The sequence below is a fragment of the Crotalus tigris genome, unplaced genomic scaffold (genome assembly GCF_016545835.1).
Source record: "Crotalus tigris isolate CLP2741 ecotype Arizona unplaced genomic scaffold, ASM1654583v1 scf7180000018103.2265978, whole genome shotgun sequence".
Lineage (NCBI taxonomy): Eukaryota > Metazoa > Chordata > Lepidosauria > Squamata > Viperidae > Crotalus > Crotalus tigris.
The window spans coordinates 283,647-309,224 of record NW_024096824.1 but is presented as its reverse complement, the minus strand read 5'-3'; the positions used below and the strand labels follow the sequence as shown (position 1 = coordinate 309,224).

The window sequence follows — 25,578 nt, the reverse complement described above, 5'->3', positions numbered from 1 at the left end:
TAAGTAAAGTGCTGAATAGGTGAGAAATGTTTGCAGTCAGAGAAAAACTCTCCATTGCCACTTCTGTATATACCGCAAAATAACTTTAATGAAAACCACAAGCACCTACATATTCTAACGACCCTCAGAATACGCATGTAACTTCAAATGCAGTATATTCCTAGTCGGGATGCCTATTAAGTGTGAAAAGTATTAGAAATGGTCCAACATATCATAAACATAAAAGTTAAGGAAGACTGGCATAGTGGGAGAGAGAAAATGAATAAGTCTGCTACAGAAAATGGCAGCTTTTGTTCAACATCTCTGCATTTTTAATAAGCAAACATACAGACTTGAGATAATGTATTGTTTGGAGGGGGATTTGATGGATAATAGCAGTCAGCACCATTGTAATCAGGATTATAAATCTTGAGGGTCCGTGATGAATTTCTCATAATATTCCAGAGATAGATAACTTTTATTGTCATTTTTTACTGTGGGCACATTGGCACACATTAAAAATGAAATTTTGTTGCTTGCTCTCAAAAGTGTACACATATATAACACACATTTAAGCATGCTATATACAACATATGTACAAACCTAGACATTTACATATAAATAACATAGAAATATTAATCACTGTCCATCTTGAATACATAGTGGAAAAAGGATGCATCATTACATTGCAGCTATTTGAATGAATTAAAATTGCATCTTTAAGATGACTGTCAGTCTGCAGCAAGCAGTTGCTGCCTGAGTTTACGGAGTGTCAGTGTCAACGCTGCAAATACTGTATATTCTTACTTTGACAATATGCAGAACTGTCTGGTATTTTTAGAGTTAATGCAGAGCAGAAGCGGTTAAAGGGAAAGAGAGAGGAAGGAAACCTTTGACCTTCATACTAATTGGATAACTGATATATGACAGCCAATTTGGGGGAGGGAACATGCTGATAATTTAATTGCTCATGGGAAGAGAATTTAGATCTTGGCATACCTCTGTTATGCCTGTGCTGACATTTTGTAACAATAAATGACTTTTAGGAAAATATGCCTGGAATTTCTTTGAAGTGTTTCATTAGCCAGAACCATAACAGTCAGCTTTTGAGAAACTTAAAATCAAGAAACAGTCACAGCAGGCTTCCGGTTCCGGTTTCATGGCGGTGCGGTCGAGCAAAGGGCGTCATCCCTTTGCCGATCGAGTTTCCCCTGCCGGTAGATCCCTTAGAGGGTCGAAAAGACGCTCTGGAAGAGAATCTACTGTTGAGGAGGCTTCTCAGATAGTTGCAGAGGAGCGGCTGCATCCTCTGTGCACCGAGTATCTCCTTTGGGCCGACAGGGTAAAGATCAGCCAGTAAAATGGCCGATCATTTAGCTGCGCCAACCATACGCCATAAGATCATCTAAGCAAGCAGACCCACTGTGGAAGATTCAGTGAGATTTTTTTTTTACCTCTATTTACTTTTTTTTTCCTGTGAAAAGTTTTTTTTCTGGAATTATTCCCCTTTTTGTTGAAGCAGCATTTTAAATGGGGGGAGGAGAAGCTTAAGAAAAGGATGAAACCTATTTTTGTTTTAATGGCTGATTCTATTTTTGAATATGTTGGAGCCCCAAAAACTCTTCTTTTAGAGAGACTTAAGAGGCTATGCATTTGGAGAGTATTATTTTTCTTATTTTTTAGGTTTTCCGAAAAGACTGATTATTTGATTAACTTTGAGTACTCGTTGGGGGACATCCTCCCTTTAATAGTGCTATCATTCCTTATCTATCTATCTATCTATCTATCTATCTATCTATCTATCTATCTATCTATCTTTCTATCTATCTATCTATCTATCTCTATCTATCTATCTATCTATCTATCTATCTATCTATCTATTTTACAATCAAGGTAACTCTGGGCAGCTTACAATCATTTACACACATGCACACAGAGTCACACATGCTCGGCATCACAAGACACAATTGAAAGACCTGCACATGGATTATTAGAGAACAAACAAAAATATACAATATCATCAAGAGAGTAAAAGAATTGAAATGGAAATGGGCTGGTCACATAGCAAGAAAAACTGATGGCAGATGGACCAAGGAAGTCAGAGAATGGCTCTCACTTGATAAAAAGTGTCCACAAAAAAGACCTAAAAAAAGATGGATTGACGACATTAGCAAGTATTGTGGGCCCAATTGGCAAAAGAAAGCTCAGGCCCATATTGGTTGGAAACATACGGAAGAGGCCTTCATCCTACAATGGATAGGTAAAGGCTAAAATTATGATTTATGCATACTGTATATATATTAAAAACATAAATAAATTAATATCTGCAAATGCTTGTGATCCAATTACAGATGGGGAGGGAGGGAGCAGGGTGGAGGGGAGGAGGGACCTGTAGTTACTCTATCAACCACCTCCGCTGTGATGCTCCCCCATTTGGGCTCCAAGCTAATTGGCAAAACCAGGTCTTTAGGCCCTAAGGAAAGGTCAGGAAGGTTGGGGCCGATCTCACATTGGAGGGCAAGATGTTCCAGGGGGCAGGTGCAATGATCGAAAAGACCTTTCTCCTGAACCCTGCTAGCTGGAATAATTTATATTTCTTTAAAGATACTTCTGGTATTAGATTTCTTGATTCATAGCTTAAAATTGTCCCTATTTTGCTCTCTTTGATAATATTCTGGAGGACTAGCTATGATCATGGAGAAGATTTCTGATAAATATTTTGAATATGCTTGCAAAGCACTACTTCTACTAAGAGACCAAGGACTGATATGGATATTGCTACCTGATGAACTCGTATCATCTATAGAATGTATAGATCTATAGAAGGATCCAGAAAATCAATTTCCATTTATTTATTGCAGCAAAAATTACTCTGTAAATCAGATAATACCCATGTAATCTTATTTTGCTTATTGGCACTACACCCAACATTTGTGTATAGAATCTCATTGTATAAGAATTTCATGAATTTCTTTTATAATTTGTTTCTACTTTGTGTGTAGCTAGATGGACATACTGGTTTCTACTCTATTCTTTCCTACAAAAGTTTGGGGGCTTCAATACAATATCTTCTGCTTCTTTTAAATGTGCCTATTTCAGGTTTCAAACTCTTACACACTCAGCTGCTAGGTGAGAATTACAATTTTTCAAGGCTGAGCAGATAATAATAGACAAGGGAGGAAGTGTACATTAACAGAGTCTCTTGGAAAGAAAGTTTGCCTAGGTGGTTTTGCTTTCAACAGGAACATGCAGAAAATAGTCAAAATCCAGTCCAAACTTCAGAGAGCCAAGTCAGATTTATCAGCCAGTCCAAGGTCAGTGTTTCACAAGATATAATGCACCAGAGCAGGGAATCAGACAGCTGCTTTCAACAGAGAAATATGGATCAAAGCTGCCTTTTAAATAAGATTGCAACAATTGTTTTTAATTAAGAGAGTTACTCCCTTGCTTGGCATCTTTGTTCTGCTATCTATGTACTCACTGAGTCCTAGGCTTTAGGGTGCCACCCTGACAAACACCAGTCATCATCTGACTACACTACTTGTTCTGATGGTGCCTGTGTTTGATCAGCCTCAGGTAATTCCTGGCTTGGTATCCATTGGTTCAGTTGGAGCAGCTTCTTTAAAGTCTGAGTCTGAGCTCCAGACTATAACAGAACGAGTATTTTCATTATATTCATAGGATTGTTTCTATCTGGATTCATTGAAGCTGATGAATGGCAACTTGGGTAGTCAGTTGTCAGTATTCTTAACACTTGGTCAATCTGTTTCCACCATCTGATATTTGTTAAGTCTTTTTTTTAAATAATTTTTTATTTTTCCAAACTCTCCCCCATACATATACCGTGATATTTATCAGATGTTAACATACATTCTTTTTACGTTCATATATAAGATACTTTTGATAAAATGAAATAAATACATACACATGACTTTTGGTGTTGCTCACCCATTTCCCCTTTCACTGTATCCACATTCCTTCTTCTCTACCTTCTTTCTCCCTTTCTTCTCTTCCCTACTTCCCTCTTCTTCCTCTCCTCTTCTCTTTCCTTTACCTCCCCACTTCTCTTCTCCTCCAACCTTCCTACTTCCTTCTCCCCTCCTTTACTCTTTTTTCTCTCCTCTCCTTTCTTCCCTCTCATCCCTCTTCAGATACAATTCAGGGGTAATGTCCAAGCAATTCCCCTCTCCAAATTTCCCTATCTGTATTATATACAATAAGATTAATTTTCTCTTACATTAATACTTCTATTTATCTAACCTTCTTGGTATATTGTTGTTGTTAATTGCGAAGTGTCCGACCCATCGCGACCCCATGGACAACATTCCTCCAGGTCTTCCTGTCCTCTACCATCTTCTGGAGTCCATTTAAATTCACACCTACTGCTTCAGTGACTCCATCCAGCCATCTCATTCTCTGTCGTCCCCTTCTTCTATTGCCCTCAATCTTTCCCAGCATTAGGCTCTTCTCCAGTGAGTCCTTCCTTCTCATTAGGTGGCCAAAGTACTTGAGTTTCAACTTCAGGATCTGGCCTTCTAAAGAGCAGTCGGGGTTGATCTCTTCTAGGACTGACCGGTTTGAACGCCTTGCAGTCCAAGGGACTCGCAGGAGTCTTCTCCAGCACCATAGTTCAAAGGCCTCAATTCTTTTGCGCTCAGCCTTTCTTATGGTCCACTTTCACAGCCATACATTGCAACTGGGAAAACCATGGCCTGGACTATACGCGCTTTTGTTGGCAGGGTGATGTCTCTGCTTTTTAGTATGCTGTCTAGATTTGCCATAGCTTTCCTCCCCAGGAGCAAGCGTCTTTTAATTTCTTGGCTGCAGTCCCCATCTGAGGTGATCTTGGAGCCCAGAAAAATAAAATCTGTCACTACCTCCATTTCTTCCCCATTTATTTGCCAGGAATTGAGAGGGCCGGATGCCATGATTTTGGTTTTCTTTTTTTTTTTTTTTTTTTTTTTTTTTTTATTAAAAGTTTTATAAATTTTTACAAAAAAAAACAAGAACAATACAGAACAAAAAACAACATATCCAAAAAAACAAAAAGTAAAACAAACATATATAAAAAAAAAAAAAAAAAACCCCCACCCCACACCCCTCCCAAAAACCCTCCCTCCCCCCCCCCTGAGCTTCCCAGAGCAGAATATAGGCTTAAGAAATAATAAAAAAAAAAAAAAAAAATAAAAATTAAATTAAAAACTCTATATTTATATATATAAAAAAGATATCTATAATATATATAAAAATAAAACTTATGAAAAAGCTATATAATATTTTTGTATACCCAATCTAAATTGTATAAATTTTATCCATTTGTCCCAGATAGCAAAAAACTTCTCTTGCGTTTGTTGCTTTAAGAAAGCCGAAATCTTTGCCATTTCTGCCAGATAAGCTACTTTAAAAAACCATTCCTGCAATGTAGGCAAAGATTCCTTCTTCCAATATTGTCCAATTAACAGCCTCGCGGCTGTGATCAAGTTTAACATCAATACAACCTCCTTTGTATCACAATCTGTAACAATACCTAACTAAAATAATTGCGGAGTGAATTTTACCCTCCTTCTAAAAATTCTCTGGATATTCCACCATATTTTGATCCAAAATGCTTTTATCTCTCTGCATGACCACCAACTATGATAATAAGAAGCCTCCTTGTAACCACATCTCCAGCATTTAGGTTGCACGTCAGGGTACATATAAGACATTTTTTGTGGATCAAGGTGCCATCTATAAAACATTTTATAAAAATTCTCCCTTAAATTCTGTGCTTGAGTAAATTTGACATTTCTCACCCAAATAGTTTCCCAAGTGACCAATGAAACTGGCTCACCAAAGTTCTGCGCCCATCTAATCATACAATCTTTAATTAGTTCCGTTTCTGAGTCCAATTCAACTAAAACCCCATAAATTCTCTTAATGTGGGTTTGTCTTTGATCCTTCAGTTGCTTAATAAGATTTTAATCTTCTCTAAGAAAACCCACCTTGCAATCCATCTTCCATCTATCTAGTAGTTGCCTATATTGGAACCAAGAATAAGTAAAATTTTCTTGTACTAATTCTTCCCGTGATTTTAATTGCCAGTTTTGTCCAGATTTTGGTTTTCTTAATGTTGAGTTTCAAGCCAACTTTTGCACTCTCCTTCTTCACCCGCATCAAGAGGCTCTTTAGGTCCTCTTCACTTTCTGCCATTAGAGTGGTATCATCTGCATATCTTAGGTTGTTGATATTTCTCCTGGCAATCTTAATTCCAACTTTTGATTCATCTAGCCCTGCCTTTCTCCTGATGTGCTCTGCATATAAGTTAAATAGGCAGGGCGACAGTATACAGCCTTGCCGGACTCCTTTTCCAATTTTGAACCAATCAGTGGTTCCGTGTTCGGTTCTCACTGTTGATTCTTGACCCGCATATAGGTTTCTCAAGAGACAAATGAGATGGTCTGGTACTCCCATCTCTTTAAGAACTTGCCACAATTTGTTGTGATCCACACAGTCAAAGGCTTTTGCATAGTCAATGAAGCAGAAGTAGATGTTTTTCTGGAACTCCCTAGCTTTCTCCATGATCCAGCGTATGTTGGCAATTTGATCTCTAGTTCCTCTGCCTCTTCAAAATCCTGCCTGTACTTCTGGTAGTTCTCGATCCACATACTGCTGGAGTCTAGCTTGTAGGATTTTAAGCATAACTTTACTAGCATGTGAAATGAGTGCAATGGTGCGATAGTTTGAACATTCTTTGGCATTGCCTTTCTTTGGAATTGGAATGTAAACTGACCTTTTCCAATCCTGTGGCCACTGTTGAGTTTTCCAAATTTGCTGGCAAATTGAGTGTAGCACTTTTACTGCATCGTCTTTTAAGATTTTGAATAGCTCAGCTGGAATACTGTCACCTCCACTAGCTTTGTTGTTGCTCAGATTTTCTAAGGCCCATTTCACTTCACATTCTAGGATGTCTGGTTCGAGGTCAGTGACCATCTCATTGTGGTTATCTGGGATGTTAAGCTCATTCTTGTATAGTTCTTCTGTGTAGTTTTGCCATCTCTTCTTAATCTCTTCTGCCTCTGTTAGGTCTCTGCCATTTTGGTCCTTTATCATGCCCATCTTTGCATGAAACGTTCCCTTCATATCTCCAATTTTCTTGAAGAGATCTCTGGTCCTCCCTATTCTGTTGTTTTCTTCTATTTCTTTGCACTGTTCATTTAAGAAGGTATTCTTATCTCTTCTAGCTACTCTCTGGAATTCTGCATTCAATTGGGTGTATCTTTCTCTTTCTCCTTTGCCTTTCGCTTCCCTTCTTTCCTCAGCTATTTGCAAAGCTTCCTCAGACAGCCATTTTGCTTTCTTGCATTTCTTTTTCTTTGGGATGGTTTTAGTTGCTACCTCTTGTACAATGTTGCGAACTTCCATCCATAGTTCTTCAGGCATTCTGTCTATCAGATCCAGTTCCTTAATTCTATTTGTCACCTCTACTGTATATTCATCAGGAATATGATTTAGTTCATACCTGAGTGGCCTAGTGCTTTTCCCTACTTTTTTCAATTTAAGCCTAAATTTTGCAACGAGAAGCTCATGATCTGAGCCACAGTCAGCTCCTGGTCTTGTTTTTACTGACTGTATAGAGCTTCTCCATCTTTGGCTGCAGAGCACATAGTCAATCTGATTTCTATGTTGACCGTCTGGTGATGTCCATGTGTAGAGCCGTCTCTTGGGTTGTTGGAAAAGAGTGTTTGTTATGACCATCGTATTCTCTTGACAAAATTCTATCAGCCTGTGCCCTGCTTCATTTTGTACTCCAAGGCCAAACTTGCCTGTTATTCCGGTTATCTTTTGGCTTCCTACCTTAGCATTCCAATCCCCATGATGATAAGGACATCATTTTTTGGTGTTAATTCTATAAGGTGCTGTAGGGCTTCATAGAACCGGTCAATTTCATCCTCTTCAGCAGCAGTGGTTGGGGCATAGATTTGGACTACTGTGATATTGAATGGTTTGCCTTGGATTCGAATAGAGATCATTCTGTCATTTTGAGGATTGTATCCCAGTATTGCTTTTCCTATTCTTTTATTGACTATGAAGGCTACTCCATTTCTTCTGAGGGATTCTTGCCCACAGTAGTATACCTGATGGTCATCTGAGTTAAATTCACCCATTCCTGTCCATTTTAGTTCGCTGATTCCTAAGATGTCGATGTTCAGTCTTGTCATCTCTTTTTTGACTACGTCTAGCTTGCCTTGATTCATGGATCTTACATTCCAGGTTCCTATGGAGAAAAAATCTTGGTATATACTTCTATAAATATTTATACAACCTTCAGTTATTCAATACTGTGTCGCCTGGGTCTCTCTCCTTATCTGCTCCTTCTTCTTCTATCTAAATTGATGTTAACTATCTTTTAACCATATTCTCTTTCCAGCCAATCATAAAAAGTTCCCCAGATTTCATAGTAGTCTGACTCTGTCTTATCTTTAATTGTCATTGTTAGTTTATTCATTTCTGCACATTCCAGTATTTTCCCAATCACCTCTCCCTCTGGGGGGGGGGGCTTTCAGTGCTTTCCAATTTTGTGCAAACACAATCCTGGCTACCGTGATTATGTGAATAATTAAATATGTTTTCTCTTTATTGTATTTCTCTGGTAGAATACCCAACAGGAATATTTCTGGTCTTAGTTCTATACATTGTTGTATCATCTTTTCTATCCATGTTCTAATTATATTCCAATAAGTTTTAGCTTCTACACATGTCCACCACATATGGTAGAAGGAACCTGGTATCTGATGACATTTCCAACATTTCATAGACCTGTCCTTAAACATCTTAGCTAATCTTTCTGGAGACATGTGCCATCTGTAAAACATTTTGTACATATTTTCTTTATACGCAGTCGCCATTGTCAATTTATAGTTTCTTTTCCATAGTTGCTGCCATCTATCTAATTCAATTATGTATCCAAAATTCCTTGTCCATTTTATCATTGTCTCTTTCACTTGTTCCTTCTCTAACTCCATATGTAATAGATAACTGTACATTTTTAATCCATTTTTCTTCTGTTCCTGTGAGTATTTCATCTAACTCTGTTGTCCCCAAATTAACACCATCTATTTTAACATCTTTTTCATATCTAGATTGTATTTGCATTCTCATGAACCAATCCATCTTTATTCCTTGTTCCTCTAATTGTTGTTTGGTTTTCAACTTCCCCATGATATTTATTAAGTCTGAAGTGGTCACTATTTTACATTTTCTACAAACATCTTCATTTTCAGATTATTAAAAAATTGATATCAATGACGATGAAAAAACACATACTTTTTTATATCCTTCAATCTCATTGGCCTGGTCTTACAGCCATACAGAAAAGCTGGTTGATTCTGTTGCATGATATATTCAAACTACAGTACTATTCATATCTTTTTGTTTCCAGAAGGAGAAAAGGACATTGGACGCTCACTTCAAGCAAGATGTCATTTTTTTTTTGTGCTACACCAGTTCTTCTCACTTCAATTCTGAGGTATATAAAATAATCACTTGTCCAGTTATTTAGTTTCCTATTTTATTGCATCTATGGGTGAGTCAGGTGGAGCCAGATGATACTTGGTTTTAATGGGAATTATCCAGAGACCAATTTTATCAGCTTTAATTGTGATACGACTAATCATTTCTTGTAGATTTTCCTGACTGATGATTAGGATAGCCACACTATCAATAAATGTTAAATCCCTAATTACTAAACCAAATCGTTGTGTAACCTCTCAATCCAACGATTTTCTCAAAATACAAACCAGGCCTATATTGATTAAAAGTGGTAAGACAATGCCACCTTGAAAAACATCAGATAAGATGGAGAAATCGTGAATTGAGTCTTTATATGCTCTACTTAGACAGCTTGTAATCTGATAAAGAGCTTGGATGATTTGGTGCATTTTATGTGGTAGGAACCAGGAACATTGCCCAAATGCTGTCATTGTCCACACTATCAAATACTGCTTTGAAATCAACAAATGGTATGTTTTCTTGAAGGAACTCAAAACACAATTCCAATAGGTAACATTGCAAAGATTTGATTAGTGCATTTATGTCCAGTTTTAAATCCAACTTGCTTTTCTTTAATTCTTTTATCCTTTTCAGACAGGAGTTACTTAAGAAATATTGTTTCCAGAATTTTTATATCCCATATTGAGCAGAGAAATATCTCCATGATTGCTACAAGAAGGGTTGTCTTTATTTAGGTGATTGAATGATTGAACTGTCATTTTCCATCCTTTTGATGAAGTTTCAATTTTCTACATTTTCCTACATAAAAACTAAAGGACTTGGAACCAAAGATACCAGAGGAGTCCTACATATTGCTGACCTTTGCTCATTTGCCTTTACGCATCTATTAACTTTTTAGATTTTATCTAGTCTTGTTGAGCCTTTGTCTACATTGTATATTACTTTTTTCTATTTGTGAATTGTAGTTAATAATACTAGCATCCAGACTTGCTGGAGCTGGACTGAAATTCCTTGAAATATTTCTTCCACTATTCTCACTTGTCTTCTTTTATTTCATAGATCATTTTGTTTGTAGGTGTTGTGTGTTTTCTTGCTGTTTCTTTCATGAACTGAAATAGATTTTTGGATCAAATTTTTCTCCATGTTTTAATTCTGCCACTTTTTAGTTGACATATAATTCCTGATATTGTCTAATTTTATTTTTAACTAAACCAGCCACATTTTTGTCCCTAGATTGGTCTTTGCTAGATATAATAGGTTTCCTTTGATATTTTTTTTTAGCATTTACCTAGTTCTTTGCATGTTTCTTGGTCCAGCTAATCACCTTGACTGCTATACTATAAATAATATTTTTCACTTTAGACGAGTAGGTTTCTAGAATTGCCCACTTACATTCAGATTATTTTCAGAATTCTTTTGAGAGGGATTTCTTTCTCATCATTATTTTCAGATTGTTTAATTAATTGATTAAATCACTTAATTCTGTAAGATCTATAATTAATTCTATTTATTTTTAATCTAGCATATGCTAAAGCATGGCAAGTGATAATACTTACTTCCCCAAAACTTTGACTGTCAGAAACAGAATTTCAAAAATTTCTAATCAGTACAGGGTCTATTTTTTTAGCATCTTTATTGCTGAATTTTATGACTAAAATGATTGTTTGCTAATACTAGGTAAGATTTAATAGAAATACTGTAATCTCTACTTGCATTTTTGCATAGGATATATCTGCCCATTCTATATCTTTACAGTCATTGTAGCCATTTTGGGTACTGAACTGCCCAACTACTCAGTCATTTGCTATGATTTCCGCATCCAGTACTTGACTGAATAGAAGCACTGTTAATTGGCATATAGCTAGAGATGATAGAAAAATACATAATGTGGCTCTGCAAATGTAGCACAACTAGGTATACATTCAATGGTTTCTAACTTATGACTGTGTTGGCAAGCTGAGTTGATAAAGCCACATTAATTCACAACAGGTAGATCTAGTTATACAGCTACTATAATACAAGCTAGAGCTTGAGTTCAGAGCTGGTATTTTAATTAAGATAATGCCTCTCTTTAATCAAAAGATAGTTTGGAGTAGTGGTTAAGGCACTACGCTAGAAACAAGGAGACCGGGAGTTCTAGTCCTGCCTTGGATACAAAGCCAGCTTGGTGATCTTGGGCCAGTTTCTCTCCCTCAGCCCTAGGAAGAAGGAAGCAATGGCAAACCACTTCTGAAATCTGCCCAAGAACATTTTAGGGAGTGGCCCAGGCAGTGGCCAGTAGTCAGCACCAACTCAGAAACATCTGAAAACTGACAAGGCAAAGAAATACTGTTTTGGAAGTGGGAGGCTAGCAGGGAGTGATTAAGGAGAATTTCTTAACTTTGAGGGAAGAAGCAGCTAGGACAGTGGTTCTCAACCTTTTTAATGCCGCGACCCCCAACCGGTCGTAAGTTGAGGATTACTCAACCGGTCGTAAGTCGAGGACTACTCAACTGATGCAGCACCGTTTGCAGAATGGGACTTTTGGCGGGCTCAGCAGGGTAGAGACAGCCTGGACAATTAGACTCTATTCAAGAGAGTGTATTCTATTGGCTTTCAAAAGCCAATAGAATAAAAGGGAGTAGCACAGTTAAGGAAAAGGGAGAAAAAATGGCAGACTGCGTTGTTTGGCGACCCCTGTGAAATGGTCGTTCGACCCCAAATGGGGTCCCGACCCACAGGTTGAGAACCACTGAGCTAGTAGGAGCAGCTGTGCCTACCCTGTAGGGAGGGCATTTCTGGCAATGGCATACAGGAAATACTATAGTATGGTTGTTCCATAAGCTATTCCGCAGAATCCACCATTGATCCACAAATGATATATAGAGGAAATCCTCAACTTACAACCACAATTGATCCCAAAATTTCTATCACTAAGCAAGACAGTTGTTAAGTGAATTTTGACCCATTTTACAACTTTTTGTAACTCACTAAGTCACAAGATAAGCTCACCAACATATAGGGTTGGTAGCAAGAATAAATTGCTCACTTAAATGGGAATGAATGAAAGGCAAACATCATTGAAATTTGAAATAATTATTTGCATAAACCTCTTCCAATGCATGTTGATCTTCTGAAAATATTTTAGCGTGAACAGCTTGTATTCTTCTTGTAGTCCATTGGAAAGTTCAAGTTAGAACAAATTCAGTATTGTTTTCTGTTCAAGTATTAACTTCTGTACAAACTGTGTTGTACAGGGGACCTCATTAGTAAGGTTGAATTAGATAACCTCTAGGCTCCATTCCAGCTGCCATGATAACTAGGAAGAATTTTCATGTTTAATTTTGGGGAAAATCTTTGCTTAGTGATGGTCTGTTAATATATTGCCTTCCAGTTATGTAAATGAAGGTCACTGAGTACATTGGACCCTCCCATGTTCTGAACTGGATAGCCTTTCTCCTCCTACTTCTTAGTAGAGCATTAGGACGAGATCTAAGGGGACTATCTGTTCCCAGTTTAATAAGACTTTTTTTGGTTTTAGGACTTGAATAAGGAAACAAATTAGTTAATCACAGACTAAAAGAAGGCTGAAAAGAAGATACCTATATGCCTAATGTCTGTATAATAAGTTCATTTGACCTTTTTCAACTTTGAGTTCTCCAAGACAACTGTCTGTAGCAGTTGAAAATACCAAAAGTGAAAATGAATATAACTTTAAAAGTTATATTACAATAATTATGACAGTCATCATCCAATCTTTTACAATAAATAGCTAATTATGATATGTTAGGCAATAATATCTTGCTGAAAGGGCAGTAAAAATATGGTGAAAACATCAACATTATTGACAGCAGAATGTCTGAATAGCCTCCACTGAGAAGTATAGGTAGTCCTTGTGACTATTTAGTGACTATTCAAAGTTATAACATCACTGAAAAAAGTGACTTATGACCATTTTTATGACCATTGCAGCATCGTCACGGTTATGTGACCAAAATGTGGATGCTTGGCAACAGGTTCATATTTGCAATGTCCCCAAATCATGTGAAGATCTTTTGTGGATCTTCTGACAAGCAAAGTCAATGGGAAAACCAGATTCACTTAATAATCACTGCAGTGATTCACTTAACAATGGTGGCAAGAAAAGCTGTAAAATGGGACAACTTGAATACTTTCCTACTGTTTATATTCCCTAAAAAAAAACCCAGTGAGATCTGATAACATTGGTGTGACTTTTTAAAACAGCTAGAGACAGCAACAGGAAGACAGTCTCAGATGTGAATTGAAAGCAGCTGTCAGAGAATTTTTTTATTCTTGGTTAGCTGTGCAGAGTCATTTGCTTGAGATGGACAGCCATGTGAATTGAATAAATAAATTTTTTAAAAAAATTGCTGGAAGCCAGGAGCTGATCCATGAAATCAGAATCAAATAATGAACAGGAATATATAGGGCCAAGAAGACCTAGTCCTAGATGATCTAGTGCTGGGGTGTCAAACTGCCGGCCCATGGGCCAGATGCGTCATGCCAAAACCGCCCCCACCCCATTGCCAGCAATGGAAAAAAAGTCACGATACGTCGCAACATAATCACGTGACGTTGTGAGTTTGACACCCCTGATATAGTGGGTCTCTTTCAAAAGCTCTCTGGATTTTTAAAAATATCAAAAGCAGTTGTGCAAGAGTCCAGTTTGTTTTTGATCCAATCAATAAAGAAGCATGAAAAAGAAGCTGTGAAAATCAGAAGGGGTAGGTCTATATAGGACAGAAGATTCTTAATTCTATCCTCATGATGCCCACAGTATTTGAAAGATTGGTTCTGTATTTTTTTCATAATTCTGAAGTTGCATAATAGCTTCCTCCCCTCCCTGCTTCCCTTCTATGTGACTGGTCTTAAGGGCATTTGTTATCCTAATTAATTCACTTCTCCTATGGCTGCAATCCAATCCAGTGTGACTGTTTGCTTTGTATGTACCTACTTTTCTTGTCTTTTCTTTCATTCCAGGCAAGGGAAGGAGAAAATGATTAAGGACATATCTCTCATTCTCTATGTATATAAAAATACAACATCTTTATTTCAAATACTAATGGGTGAAGACGAATGAAATCTATACCATTCTACTAATATAAAACTAATGTTTAATTTAAGAAATCACCTTCATAAATTATTATGAGAGAGTCTGCATAATGTACTATAGTGGTTAAGGTGCTGAACTAAAAGTGAGAAAATTCCATTAGGCATGGAAGGCCATTGAGTGAGTTTGGACCAGTAGTGTAGGAGAATGACAGTTTAGTACTGACCATTAATTGACTAGATTCTTGTGTACAGGCGTGAGCTTAACTAGAAATTAATATGTGATTCTGATTCTATGCACCTCTCTTTCAACCCTTCCCTTCCACTATTATTATTATTATTATTATTATTATTATTATTATTATTATTATTACTACTACTACTACTACTACTACTACTACTACTACTACTACTACTACTACTACCACCTAGACCAGAAAGTAAAAAGACATCTATCTATCAAGCCACAATGGGAAAATGTGGTAGATTACAGTCCATAATCTACAATGAAGAGGCCTTCATCCTGCATTAGATTGATTCAGGATCATCATCATCCAATATGTTGAATGAACCTAGATGTTTATTAATCATAGAAAGATATTCAAAATAGCTTTTTCCCGCATGAATCTTTATCCTTGTACAATATGACTACCATTGTCATTCTTAATGAGGACAGCTTTTAAAATCAATTTAATTCACATATAAAATATTCTGAGGGAAGAGACTTTTTTTTTTCATCAGGAATTCATGACAGGGTTGGCTTATAATCAAGCCCCACCATCTTTTTCCTTGGTCTTTTCAAGTTGAGACAAGGAGGATGAGACAGAAGATTGTTCAATTGAAACAACCTTCAATAGGAGGGGAAAAAAGCCTTCATAGCAGTATTAATCAATCTTGGTCACTTCCAGATGTGTAGTTTCCAATTCCCAGAATTCTCATCAATGGCTGTGCAGGTGGTAGCATGCTGGGATTTGAAGTCCACACACCTGGAAATAGCCAAGGTTGGAAATTTCTGCAATATGAAGATATTGGCCTTTCAGGAATGAAGGCAGTGAGTTGTGAAGCTAATGCCAGGCTGGCAGCCTTTGTTTTATATTCATTGCATATTAAAATCTTCCAAATGTAACCTAACATAGTTTTTTCCCCTCTAAGCCTATATAATGTGGCAGATTTGCACCTATGTCACTATTAGAATTGTACATGTACATCACAAATTTAAAAGATTTGGAGATCTCAGTTATACATTTTACAGGAAAGCTGCCTCAAACAAAGCTATTCAGAATTTCAACTCAAGAGGGCTATCTTCAAATTGAAATTGATTCAGGTATAATTTTTTTTATTTCTTATAAGCAAACAAGTAGACTTTGGTGGTTTCCTTAAAAAATAAATGCTCAACATCAAAGACATTTTAAATAATATACACTCAAGATGTGTAATCCATGAAGAAGAAGAATGGCTGCAGGGAGAATTTTGTTATGAATGAAGCAGCCATGACTTTATTTTAATGAATTTCAGGTTATAGGAGGGGGACATTTTTAGTTATTACTTGTCAGGGATGAGGAAGAAGAAAGGGCAAAATAGCCAAATTGCCTAGATTGAAAATTAATTTAAGTCAATAGCAAGTACATGCTATCTGCATGCTAGCCTTGCCTTAAATGTCTGAGTATGGAACATACTGTGCTTCAGAAATGAATCCCTTAAGAAACCTGACTGAACAACTTCTGGTAGCTTTGCATTTTTTTTAGCACATATATGGAAGCTGTCAGAGAAGTGAATTAGTACTTTAGCCTCAAACATTTTTAGTCCACCTGGTATATAGTTTAATATTACAGGACAGGTATTAGCTCAGTCTTAATTTCTGTAGTTCTTAAAAACTAAAGACCCAATTTGACATTTGAAAGTCAAGTGTTTTACTGTGTAGTAAGCAATCACAAGTTATAACAACCATCACAAGGAAGATATTTTTATGGAGACCAAAATGTTTGGAAAGAGAAATTTAAACTGGCACTCTAGATTCAATAAAGATTCACTAAATCTTGCATGCACTGAAAAATGCCAGTAATTTGATCAGGAAATTCCTCAAATTTCTATGCTGAATCAAATATTTATGTTGTTTCAAAATAAAAAAAGCCACTGGATACAGAATCAGATTCCATGTATTCTGTCCTAAGAAAGAATCCAGATGATTTAATCAAAATTTGGACCAAGTAGTTTATGGGTAGTTACGTTATTGCGAGCTATAGCTACCTCAGAAAAACATTGTCTTCATATAACTGAAGGCAATGGCAGATAGAATCTGAAATTTGATTGTAACACTGCTAAATAAATAATAAGACAATTGGTTCAAAAAATATATTCATGGATGTTGTAGCCAGCTTGAAAATTCACTAGGGTAGAAAGGACAGTCACTGGAGAATAATATGTAGGACTGAGATATTCTGCAGTACTTACACTGTTTTTTTTTAAAAAAAAAAACCAAATAGTTGGCTAAATTAAAGGAACACAACTACACTATACTTTACCTTCATGTAGTACATATTAGATTGTGTGAAGATTATAGCATATCAGATGCTGAGCAATTTTATATGCAAAATCAACAAGAAGAGCATATTATTCACAAAAAACCTTTGAAGGTTCCAGTTTTTGCACATTAGAGGAGGTTCCCCACCCCGGGCCATGGACCAGCACTGAGCCGGGGCATGCCAGAAACCGGTCCGCACAAACAAGCAAAGCCCCATCCGTGGGATGCAGGCAGTACATGAAACCATGCCCCCTCCGGTCCGTGGAAAAACCTCTCTCCACAGAACTGATCCAAAAGGTTAGGGACTTTTGCATTAGAGTTTTCATCATGAGGATCCTTCTTCATCTGAAAAAAAAAATTCCACTGGAAAACATTGCTCAGAAATGATAGCAGGAAAGATTTAACTATGCTTGTTCACAGTTCTCATCAGATATCAACTACAGTCTATGTATTCTTCAAATTATTTCCTTCTTAATCCAGTACCAAAAATCTGACCCAAAGTTACTTCAGGTATTAATTGGAAGAAATTCAAAATTTATTGGGCAAATGATGCCTCTTTCTCTTTCTCCCACTTCTAATAAACAGTGAATTATTAATACAGTTCATAGTCTCTAATACAGTTCTAATAAACTATGAATTGTTGATACCTTTGGTTTGTGTGCTTCTCCCCCTTCTGCTCCAGCACAGGCACAAGGAGTTTGGAAGTCCATCTATTTTTGATTGACCAACAATAGTTGTCATATATGAAATTGGAAAAACTAATGAAAACTTATTTCATCTCCATTCAGGGGGACATCTTCAATGTGGTTTGAATTGTGCACAATTGTCCCTTTGAATGGAGACGAAACGTTTGCAGCCAAATCGCCAAGCTCAGAGATCAAACCAACAGCCCAACTACCAACCCAAGCTACTGATATTGAAACACATCTCAGTCTTGGGTATTTTATGCATAGAAGACAACTATAAATTTGTATCATTTAAAAAAAAGATTAGCCACAGTTTAAGACCTAAATCATGATTTATTAAAACAAATAAAGGAAACTGCTTCTTCTTCTTCTTCTTTTTTTTTTTTCAATTTCACATGACAAGGAAAGGGAAGGAAAATCAGGAAACCTGAATGGCTCTTTTACATAACAAGAAACTATACTATAGTTTAATATATATTTATCTTATATATAAATAGAAACTGTACAGTCATTTCATTCCAAGGCCATCATTGCGGTTATTTCACAGAAGCATTTTCTCTCCCTTTAAAACAAACAGTTCAGGCAGATGTCAAAATAATTATTTATAGTTATTTATATCTATATAAATAGGGGTATAAAGTGCAGCAAAGGAAAACTGTTACTGAAAACAGGCTTTTTAAAATCAAGGCTTGAACAAATTATTTACCTTTTATTCGGTGTAAAAATCGTTCTTATATAAAAATTGAAACCCACATCTGCAAATTAGTTGCCTGGCTATCTCCTGCCTGGCTTCAATGTCCTCATTTAGCAGGATTGTCTTTGATGGCCACATATTCTAACATATGACTGGATCTGAGTCTTAACCAGGGCCCTATTCCGTGAGATTTTTTTAAAAAAAATAGGATACCTTTGCTTTAAATCAGTGTTTCCTATTCTCAACAACTTTAAGACAGTGTGGACCTCAACTGCCAGCATTTCCCAGTCCACATGTTTAAATTATTCAGTAGCTCTAATCCCTTTCCCAAAACCAGGCATGTTAGATCAGGGATATCAAATTGGCGGCCCATGGGCCAGATGCATCATGCTCAGGCCATGCCCACCCCAGCTGCACAAAGGCAAAAAATGCCATGATGCATCACGATACACCATATGATGCAATTGCGTTTGACACCCGTGCATTAGATTACCATAGCCAGAATTTATTGACTTTACTGTCTTAGATCTCTGGGAATTATCTTCTCAATAACTCAGAAAAGGATCAGGCTGAGCAAAGCTGCTCTAATCAATCTACTGCCTCCAGATGAAAAGAAAGGAAATATTTTTCAAAGCTGTTTCAACTAGGAGGAGAAATGCAGGTACCATTCATTTGGTGTAGCCCAAAAGGATTGAAAAGTCTCTCTGCACCTGACTTTTTCTCACATCCTGTTTTGTAAAATAGTAAAACAAAAAAACATCTAGGAAAGTCTATGTAACTGAGCATCAGATGAACATCTCAAACAATGTGCTACTTTTGGAGAAAGGTAACTCAGTCCCAAAGATTTAGTGATATGAGTGCTCAATTAAAAGACCACAAAAACTTGGTAATTTATTCTGACCTTTGCTTCAATTTTTGAATATGACTTGAGCCCATAATTCAAGAAATTTCCACTAAATTTTTTTTTCTACATTCCTTCAACTCTGGCCTCAGTGGTTGCTATGGCAAAGTTTGTAAGATTTCAATAAACATTCTCTCACCCAAAGTTCATTAGGTATATTTGTGTGGTTGAGAGTTAAGTTCAAAGAGCCAAAGTCCCAAAAATAAGTTCTAGGCAGTAAATGGAGTGAATCAAGACGATTTTGTACTACAGCAAAACCAATTAATTATTATTTGGAAAATTTTTGGAAAGACGGCCAAGTAAACCGTCAAATATCGTATAAAAGCAAACTTAAATTCTATTACATTCTATCCATTTTCCTTTTAAATGTTCTTAAAATAGGCAATCCTGTGCCTTGCAGATATTTGGGGTAAAACTCCTAGAATCCCTTTGCCATTGATCAAAATAAATGAAGTTAAAAATAAGTGGAAGCCACATCAATCTAGTTGACGGGAGAAATGCTTCGGCAGGTACCATAGAGCAGTGTTTCCCAAACTTGACAATTTTAAGGCATGTGGACTTCAACTCCCAGGATTCCACAGCCAGCAATGCTGGCTGTGGAATTCTGGGAGTTGAAGTCCACATGCCTTAAAATTGTCAAGTTTGGGAAACACTGCCATAGAGAGAAAGAGACAGGTTTTCATAGAAACACGTGTTTAAGGAAGAGACTGGTTTTAGAAAAAACTTTGTTCCTGGCTACTCTAACTAACACACTTTTCTATGACGTATGCAAGACCTAATGTTTCATCATCATCATTATTATTATTTTGCCTCTTTATTCTTTCCATCCTCTTCTGAAATATTTCTAGTTCAATATTTATGAGACTGGACAGGTAAAAGGCCATTGTGTATAATGTCTTTTCAAATATCTGGCAGTAGGCCATCTAGGGAAATGTTCACTCTAAGTCAAAATTGCACAGTTAATTATGTAATACTTTTCGTCCAAACAACAAAAGAGACAGAGAATACATGCTTGAATAAATAGTTTGGTTGTGTAAGTTGTTTTGGTTAAATTGGTGTCACCAACATTACTGCATACACTCCCCCTCTTTGATTGCAAAACACATTATCAGAAACATTATTCATGGGGTATCATCTTCATTATGTTTCATGCTTGTCATAAGATACAAACCAAAATTATTCCAATTTGATAACAGAATTGAAAATGTGCATTAATAAAACAACTACAAAAAACTGTTAGTGGTAAATAACTCTCTTACAGTAAGTGCATAATGGAAATGCCATGGAAAGTGTTTTTTCCCACTGCAGATCTGTTGTTTCGGTTGAAAAGAATCTTTTTTTTATTAACATTATTAAACAACATCTGTCTATCGCAGGTCCTTGACAAAGACTCGATAAGTGTATAAAAATGCCAAATTCAGTTTAAAGTTGAACGACTGTGCAACCAACCATAATAATAATTTAATATAATCATAAATAATAATTTAAATATTAATGTTCATAAATAGTTTATTTATTTGTTTAGCATATGGCATACAATGTCAGGGAAATCTGTACACAGTAGACCAGACATGTCAAACACAAGGCCCGGGGGCTGGATGCGGCCCGCAAAGTGGTTTCATATGGCCCATGAAGCCATCCTGGAAACAGTGAGGGAACGGCCCCCACTGCCTGGGCCCTGGCCCAGGCCAGCCGGGAACCAATGTACAATTTTGTGGTGGCCATCTTGGCACTTGCCCCGGTGGGCCATGCCTTGATACTTGCCCCAGTCCCACCCCCTTCTGCCAGAGACCCTCAGATCTATTCCACTCCTGCCCAGGCCCCCACAGGCACCCTTGACGTGAATGATGTAGAACTGGCCACACCCACCCAGTAGACCACTCCCACTCCATCCACGCCCACTCAGTAGGCTGCACCCACTCTAGACACACCCACCCAGCCCCCCAAGGACAATCGCAATGCTGATGCGGCCCTCAGTGAAATTGAGTTTGACACCCCTGCAGTAGACATAATACAGTCTTAACAGCCTAGATTGCCAGTTCATTCTGTTCAGCGCATGTGCATCTATCCTTGGTGCACCACAGGGGGCAAACTAGCTTTACTAGCTAGTAAGTTAGTAAATTAATTAGCAGTACTGACTCTTCCAGGCTCCTCAGCCAGTCTCAAATCGCATCATCTCATGTCACAATATCTCGCATCTGGCCAGATACAGCACTAGCTTCCGCTCTCTGCACACACGAATGCAGCTAGTTTTTTCCCCACCAAAGTGGTACCCATTTATCTGTTCTTAAATAGTGTGTGCTTTCAAACTGCTGGGTGGGCAGGAGACAGGGACCAAGTGATGGGAGCTCCCTCCATCTCACGGAGCCAGGCTCAAACTGCCAGAGTTCAGTCCATTTCTTGCCGTCACTTCCACCGTCATTAAACGTCTGCACCACTGCATTCCTTTTTCTTTTTCTTTTTTTTTTGTAAAGATTTTTATTTTCAACTTTACAATACATAACAATCTTACAAATACTTCAGATAAAAAATAAAACAAATTGATACACACCACATTCGGTCTTGCCCGCCCATTTCCCCCCAAACCACATCCCACCTCAAACCAACTTACTTCTTTCCCTCTTTTTCTTCACTCACCCCCTCTCCTCCTTCACCTCAACCTTCCTACTTACTTCTCACCTTCTTCTCCTCCCTCTTGATGCGGTCCAGGGGAAATGCCCGAGCAGTTTCTCTCTCAAAATTAAAACATTAATATTATATACAATAAGACTATTTCTACTTTATCTGAACTACTTAAACTTCAACTTTCAAAAGCCAATAGAATAAAAAGGAGTAGCACAGCTAAGGAAAAGGGGGAAAAAATGGCAGACTGCGTTGTTTGGCGACCCCCGTGAAATGGTCGTTCGACCCCAAATGGGGTCCCGACCCACAGGTTGAGAACCACTGTTCTAGAAAGAGTGCAGAGAATAGTAGTAAAAATGATTAAAGAATTGGAGGCTAAAACGTATGAAGAACGGTTTCAGAAATTGGGTATGTCTAGTTTAATAAAAAGGATGGGGGGGAGACATGATAGCAGTGCTCCAATATCTAAGGGGCTTCCATAGAGAAGAGGGGGTCAACCTATTCTCCAAAGCACCTGAAGGCAGGACAAGAAGCAATGGATGGAAGCTAATCAAGGAGAGAAGCAACCTAGAAAAAAGGAGCAATTTCCTGAGTGGTTAGAACAATTAATCAGTGGAACAACTTGCCTCCAAAACTGTGAGCACTTCAACATTGGAAGTTTTTAAGAAGAGATTAGACAACCATTTGTCTGAAATGGTATAGGATTTTTTGGTTGAGCAGGTGGTTGGACTAGAAGACATCCAAGATCCCTTCCAACTCTGTTATTCTGTTATTCTGTTGTTCTGTATTTTCTTTTTTTTTACCATTCAGCCATCACCACTATTATCTTTCACCTTCAACAGGAGGTGACAAAATATAACTTGGATGCATTCCTTTCCTATTTTTTTAAACATTTAGTTATGTCATATTTCTTTCTAACAGTTACTTCCTGGTCATAAGACAATCTTTAATTGGCAGATGAGGTAGCCCGGGTACACTACTCTTTTTAAGGGATATTTATAAAATTTTGTTATGGTCACCATAGTCAAAAGCCATTCTATACTTAGGAACATCCTTGCCTTTTCCATTTTCCACTGGATGCACATCTGTCTTCTGAATCCAGTATATCTATCAAGTCTTATTTTATTATTGTTGAAATCTAGATTGCAACATCTTGCTAGCTTGTAAGATGGGGATTTATTATTATTATTATTATTATTATTTGTTATTATTATGCTAATTTGAGCACTTTTTACGCTGCCCCTTTTTTATTCTGGAATATAAATTGTGGTTATATTTCTCCTAATTCTATGACCATTGCTGTGTTTTCTATGTCTGTTTACAAACTATATGTAGACCTTTACCAGATTTGGTAGCTGTAATTAATCACTGCAAAATTACAATGACAATTGTAGTTTGTTACAATTATTACAATGCAATAACAAGTGCATCATGAAAAGCTGCAGTTTTATGTTTTAGTCTTCAGAGCAATTTTTGTAAATTAAATTTAAACTGCTTTATAACCCTCTTATTCACCATATTGATGATTTTTATTCAGTGTTATACTACTAGAAAGAAGCATTTCTGCTTTAAACTAGCATCCTGGCAAGTATATTTTACATTTAATTACATAACAGCATTCAAGCAAGAAGTATTTTTAACCTTAATTTATTGCCATTTTAAGAAAAATGGATAATGTTCCTTGCTTGTTTATACTTAATCATCTTCTTGCCAAGCCTTTCTCTTACTCTCCAATTCCTTGAAGCAAAGTTATAGGCATCCATGCTTATAAATAAGTTAAAATAAAACTTAGTTTTCGTTTTACCATTATTTACACGGAAATACGATCACTGGATTTGGTAGAACTTATTTCCTAGTAAGCATGTAGTACTACAATTGTATTTTGAAGTACTGTAATTATGTTAAAGGTTAGGGTTTCTTCTTTCTTCTCTATCTATGGATAGAATAATGAGAGATCCAAGGCAAATGTATCCTGTAAACTATTATTTATCTCATAGTTCTTCACAAAGAATTATGGGAATTGTTATTGGATGAGGTTCTAAGAATTTATTATTTGCCTGAGTTCAGATGCAGAGGTGTCAAACTGCTGGCCCATGGGCAGGTTTCATCATACCGGAGCTGCGCCCACCCCATTGCCGGCAATGGCGAAAAAGCTCCAATACGTTGCGCGAAGTCACGTGACATTGCGAGTTTGACATGTCTGTTCTGATGCAAAATGCACACAACATACACACACACACACCATCAGCAACCTATTGGGGTCACTCCAGGACAAAAAAAACCCCTCCAGGCTTTTGTGGGAGCACTTAAGGAATGGTAGAAGATGTGCATAAACCAAAATTAACTTTAACTTTTGAGCTTCTGACCATGGTTTACAGATTACACAGTGTGCTAAGTAATTGCCAGAGACCTAGACCACAGACATCTGCTATTTTCTGAAAATTAAAACTAAAGGCCTACCTTGAAATATAGAATAATTCATTCTGTATCCTACACTCTAGATCAGGGGTAGGCAACCTTGGCCCTTTTATGACTTGTGGACTTCAATTCCCAGAATTCCTGAGCCAGTCTGGATTTGTCCTTTACTCTGTGCTTTTGACTATGATGGATGTTAAACAAGAGTTATCTGGACAGTTTTACAACATTTACTCATTTGTGTACAACAGGGTTGGAAGGGACCTTGGAGTCTTCTAGTCCAACCCCTTCCAAAGCAGGATTCCTGATGCCATCTCAGACAAATAATTGTCCAGTCTTTTCTTGAAACCTCCAAGTGATGGAACACCCGGAACTCTAGGAGACAAGCTGTTCCACTGATTAGTAGTTCTCACTGCCAGGAAATTCCCCCTTATTTCCAGGTTGCATCTCCTTTTGACGAGCTTCCACCAATTACTTCTTGTCAGATGCTATGGAGAATAAATTGACACCTTCTTCCCTATGGCAGTCTTTTAAATTAACAGCTAATGGAACTAAATATGTTTAGCTTAACAGAAAGAAGACTGGGGGAGAGACATGATAGCAGTCTTTCAAATATAGAAAGACTGTTATCATGTCTCCCCCCCTCCAGTCTTCTTTTTGTTAAGCTAAACATATTTAGTTCCATTAGCTGTTAATAAGATCAGTCTCCAGACCCCTTATAATCTGTTGCTCTTCTCTGTACTCTTTCTAGAGCCTCAGCATCTTTTTTGTGGTCTCCAAATGTGATCTCACCAATGCAGTGTAAAGCGGTACTATTACTTTCCTTGATCTTGATACTATCCCTCTGTGGATGCAGTTCAGGGTTGCGTTGGCTTATGCAACCTGATTAGGTTTCCTCAAAGACCCATATCACAATAGCACAGCACCTATCAAGGTGAAATTTGGAAGCTCTTTTGTGTTCCAAAAATCTAGACAGTCCTTGATTGCAGTAAAGAGATACTGAAAGTCTCTTGCTTCCATCAAGTGGTCATCTGGATTCCTATAGATCAAATCTGGTAACCCGGTTAGTACTAAACCATAATTTCTCAATTGCGGGATAAAATGTTTATTCTATTTGAAGATACTAGAATACTGAACAGCAAAAAATGAATTTAAAAACAATTTTTGCTGAAAAACAAGATGATAAAAATTGGAGGATATTTTTTCAAACAAAACTGGA

General features: G+C 37.2%; 1 protein-coding gene across 12 annotated transcripts in view; it reads left to right on the top strand.

Moving 5' to 3' along the window:
- PRLR (prolactin receptor) overlaps nucleotides 1-25,578 on the top strand; it is a 156,651-nt gene that overhangs the window by 95,526 nt on the left and 35,547 nt on the right. For 9 of the 12 annotated variants that reach the window (XM_039347884.1, XM_039347875.1, XM_039347883.1 and 6 more), the window contains one exon: nucleotides 9,401-9,487. The exons of the other annotated variants lie outside the window; for them this stretch is intronic. The gene's annotated coding sequence lies outside the window, so the exon portion shown is untranslated. The remainder of the gene's footprint in view (nucleotides 1-9,400; nucleotides 9,488-25,578) is intronic. 12 annotated transcript variants of the gene reach the window in all.